The sequence below is a fragment of the Otolemur garnettii genome, unplaced genomic scaffold, assembly GCF_000181295.1.
Source record: "Otolemur garnettii isolate 467f Iridium unplaced genomic scaffold, OtoGar3 scaffold00091, whole genome shotgun sequence".
In the NCBI taxonomy this organism is placed as follows: domain Eukaryota; kingdom Metazoa; phylum Chordata; class Mammalia; order Primates; family Galagidae; genus Otolemur; species Otolemur garnettii.
Window position 1 is genome coordinate 4,981,285 of NW_003852486.1, and position 5,119 is coordinate 4,986,403.

Here is a 5,119-nt window from a genome sequence, read left to right on the forward strand (position 1 = left end):
GAGGTTGCTGTGAGCTGTAATGCCACGGCACTCTGCCCAGGGGGATAGCTTGAGGCTCTGTCTCAAAAAAAAAAAAAAAAGACCTGCACTTCCAGAACAAAATCCTATACATAGGAGGTTGCTAAGGTAGGGAAGAAGAGCTAATGAAGCTAAAGAAGTGAGTCAAAGGGGTTCTAGTTAAGGATTAGAGGCTGCGGGTGGCCTGTAGCTCAGTGAGTAGGGTGCCGTCCCCATATACCAAGGGTGGCGGGATTCGAACCTGGCCCAGGCCAAACTGCAACAAAAAAAGAGCTGGGCATTGTGGTGGGTGTCTGTGGTCCCAGCTACTCAGAAGGCAAGAGAATCGCCTAAGCCCAAGAGCTGGAGGCTGCTGTAAGCTGTGACGCCACAGCACTCAACTGAGGGTGACAAAGTGAGACTGTCTCTAAAAAAAAAAGGATTAGAGGCTGCCACCCCACTCTCATCTTTGGCGAGAACCCCACACCCTTGCCTTTCCTGTCACCTGGCTAAGGAGGGAGTGCTGGGCAGCTTGTCCAAGATGCCAGCAGAGGGCACTGTGAGCTGCAGCAACAGCCTCCTATGCTCAGCGCCAAGGGCTGGGGTGCAGGTGGTTGTTGGGTCTCTGAGTGGAAGCCAGCCTTCTTAGAGGACCCGAAAGACTGGTGCGGTTGGAAGGATTGAAGCCTGAATTGAGCCCTCTCTTCCTCACCTAGTCTAGGAATTGAGGCAGAGAGTTCAATGGAGACCAGAGTCTTCCAGAGAAGATGGCAGTTCTGGCTTGGTACCCATACATAGATCAGTGAGTAGGATGCCAGCCACATATATACATCAAGGCTAGTGGGTTTGAGCCTGGCCTGGGCCTGCTAAACAACAATGACAACTGCAACAAAAAAAATAGCTGAGGGGCAGTGACTGTGGCTCAAAGGAGTAGGGTGCTGGCCCCATATGCTCGAGGTGGTGGGTTCAAACCCAGCCCTGGCCAAAAGCTGCAAAAAAAATAATAATAATAATAAATAGCTGAGCATTGTGGCAGGCACCTGTAGTCCCAGCTACTTGGGAGGCTGAGGAAGAGAATTACTTAAGCCCAAGAGTTTGAGGTTGCTGTGAGCTATAATACCATGGCACTCTACCGAGGGCGACATAATGAAACTCTGTCTCAAAACAAAAAAAAAAAGTTCCAGGCTTTTAACACACCTAATGATGGTTTGGTGGGGTAAGGGCATCGTGATATGTAGGACGTTCTGGAAGAGGGAGGGGGTTTGCCCCAAATGGGACCCAGACCTACAAGCAGGCTGAGTTGGTTCTAGGTCTCATTATCAAATCTCAACTTTTTCCTAACCTGGAATGGGACTGGGTACCATGGCCCATGCCTGTGATCCTAGCTCTCTGGGAGGCTGAGGTAGGAGGATTCCTTAAGCTCAGGAATTCAGGATCAGCCGGAGCAAGAGCGAGAGCCCATCTCTACTAAAAGTAGAAAAATTACCTAGGCATGGTGGTGGGTGTCTGTAGTCCTAGCTATTCAGGAGGCTGAGGCAGGAGGATCACTTGAGTCCAGGAGGCTGAGATTCCTATGTGCTGTGACGGATGCCACTGGGCTAGTGTGGTTACACTAGCCTGGGCAACAGAGTGAGACTCTGTCTCAAAAACAACAAAAAATGAAATAAAATATAAAATATTCAAGTCCTAACCTGGAGTGGGAGCTGTGGCAGAGGGCCAAGTCCCAGTGGAGGTGAGCACAGCCATAGTTGAGGATCCTGGGAATCGGGCCACCTGAGGGTACCCTGTCTTCCATAAGGAGAGCTTGGTGGCCTGGGTGGGGTCCGCCAGCAAACCTTTTGTCTTTGGCTAGCGGAGAGTGGGGAGAAGCTGGAGAGCAATGCCAGGGCAATGCTAGAGATCTGGACACCTGCTGCCACCCACTGTGTAGGCACCGGGGGTAGCAAATGGCCCAGGAATAATGACCCCTTCTTCCAGGAATGGGTGCATTTACAAGGCAGGTTGGCGCCAAGCTTAGTTCTCCACCCAGTCCATCTCTGAGTGCTTAGTTGCAGGCTGCCTGTGTCTGACCTACCAATTAACCCTGGCAGGGGTATCACAGCCACCTAATCACCATCATTAAGTAAAGGGGTATGAGGACTTAATGACTTCCAAAGACCTGTGGTGAGAAGGGCAAAGGTGCTAACCTCTCACACCCGTGGGGTTCTGCTCCACCACAGAGGCTGCAGGGCGAGGAGAGGGGGTGTCTCACCCTGGAGAACATAGGGAAGCCAGATGTTTCCTCCTGCTCCCTCACACGTGGCCCTGACACCACCACCCACCACCAGCTCCGGAAACGGGAGTAAATAATATAGAGAAGGGGGCTGTGGACAAAACGCAGAGACTGGTGGGGAGGCGCTCTTGGGCTCTTCAGGGTAGAAGTGACTCCACTAAAGAAGAGGGTAGTGGGAAGGGGGACCAAGGGCAGGCAGGCACCCTAACCCAGTTAGAGGCCAGACTTCACTGCAGATTGGCACTAGCATGAGGGACAACTGGCATTTAGGGCCTGCCAATGGGTCTGGGCGGGGGTTGGGGGTGCCCAGGGCAGGCAGGGAGGGGGAGTCTGCGCCAGGCCTTGGCTCCAGCCCTTTCCGGCCCCTATTGTCCTTGGTGAGAACAGGACGCTGTCCTGTTCCCACTGCCTGCTCCCCCTAGCTTTGCTCCCCAGGGGCTCTGGAAGGATGTTGGGAAACAAGAGAGAGCCAGAGACCTATAGAGACAGAGATGCTGAGAGACACAGAGACATACAAAGGGGAAAGGTTCCATCAAAAGCAAGCACTGAAGCTCATTGTGAGAGGGGCCTGGGTGCTGTGGGAACCTGGAAAGAATGAAAAACCAGGCCCTGCCCCTGGGCCCTCTGGGCTGGCCTGCCTCTGTACACTCCTGACTTAGGGTCACTAACTTCTGCCTCTGGAGCAAACAATGGTGGCACAGCAGAGTGGTACAGGCATGGTGGGGCACTTTCAGGTACATTTCTTTGCCTTCCTTACAGCATACTGGAAGCTCCTAGGGCAGCACCAGGATCCTGTTTCCGAGTCCACCCCAGCCTTCTGAGAGCTAGGAGCCAGCTGAACACCCAGAGGTTGAGAAGTCCCAGGTGGCCCTGAAGTTAGGCACCTGCAGCAAAGGGCAGGTGCTGGGAAACAGCAGGCCTGACCACTTTCTGGAAGCAGAGTTTAAGCTTCCCTTGTGTTTGCAGAGCCAGTTACACCCACCCCAACCTCTGGGTCAGGCCGGGGGCAGGGAGGGGAGCTCCTGGGCCCACTAGTCTCAGCAACTGCTTCTTTGGAAACAGGTCCTCTGAAAGATGGAGAGAAGTCAAAGTCCTTACTATTTGTTGCAGCTCCAGATACACTTATAAATGAAAAAAAAAATGCATGTTTACATTTGACAAACTAACATTTTTTTTTTTTTTTGAGACAGAGCCTCAAGCTGTCCCCCTGGGTAGAGTGCCGTGACATTACAGCTCACAGCAACCTCCAACTCCTGGGCTCAAGCGAGTCTCCTGCCTCCGCCTCCCAAGTAGCTGGGACCACAGGCGCCCGCCACAACGCCCGGCTATTTTTTGGTTGCAGCCATCATTGTTGTTTGGCGGGTCCGGGCTAGGGATTCGAACCCGCCACCTTAGGTGTATGTGGCTGGCGCCTTAGCTGGTTGAGCTATAGGCGCCGAGCCAACAAACTAACATTTTTTTTAACACAAAATTACTAAACACACACACACACACATATATATAAAATAGAAAGGAGCCAGAAAGTCCTTAGGGCAGGGCTAGGATAATATGTATACATACCCACACCCCCTACTGGCTCTGCTCCTCTGGAGAATCCTAACACACCCTGTTTGTGTAAAATGAAATGGAGTAAAAAGAAAGAAAGGATAAGGTAATTTGTCCCAGATTACACACATTGATAAGTGAAGGCCAAGTTGGAAGTCAAGATCTGCCACGTTTGCTGCCGGGCACCATTAGGACACACCATCTAGCTCCTGCCACCTCTCTGACCTCATTTCCTTGCTTTCTTCTCCACACTCAGTCCATCCCACCCCAATTTCTGTGCATCCCCCATGCCAGGTATGCCTCTATCTCTCAGCCTTTGCACTCACAGTCCTCACACCGGGAACACTGGGCAGGTGTCTATGCTTCTGCCTCTTTAACATTGTCCAGGTCCCCATACAGATGTCTCCCCAGACAGGCCCCTGATCATGAGGTGACATGTACAGTACACCCCATCACTCTCCAGCCCCATATCTGCTATGCTTTCCTTTATAAGACTTCTCACTACTTGATATATTTGTTTCTTGTCTCCCTCCACTAGAATATCAGCTTCCTAGGAGATAGAGAATTTGTCATTTTGTTGGGCCAGGCATGGTGGCTCCTGTCTGTAATCCCAGCACTCTGGAAGGCTGAGGTGGGTGGATCACCTGAGCTCAGGAGTTCCAGACTAGCCAGAGCTAGAGCAAGACGTGCCTCTTAAAATAGGTGGGCATTGTGGCGGGTGCCTGTAGTCCCAGCTACTCAGGAGACTGAGACAAGAGGATTACTCAAGCCAAAAATTGAGGTTACTGTGAGCTATAACTCCATGGCATTCAACCCCAGGGCAACTGAGTGAGACTCTGTCTCAAAAAAAAAAAAATTGTCATTTTATTCACTGGAATCCTGCTTAGCATATAGCAGGTGCTCAATAAATGTCTATAAGAAGAGCCAAGGGGCTCCGTGCCTGTGGCTCAGAGGCTAGGGATCCAGCCACATACACCTGAGCTGGCCCGTTCACACCCAGCCCAAGCCTGCCAAACAACAATGACAACTGCAACAAAAAAATAGTTGGGCATTGTGGCAGGTGCCTGTAGTCTCAGCTGCTTGGGAGACTGAGGCAAGAGAATTGCTTGAGCCTGGGAGTTTGAGATTGCTGTAAGCTTTGACACCATGGCACTCTACTGAGGGCAACATAGTGAGACACTATCTCCAAAAAAAAAAAAAAAAAAGAGCCAAGGGACTGGGCACAGTGGCTCACACCTGCAATCCTAGCACTCTGGGAGGCTGAGGCAGCTGGATTGCCTGAGCTCAGGAGTTCAAGACCAGCCT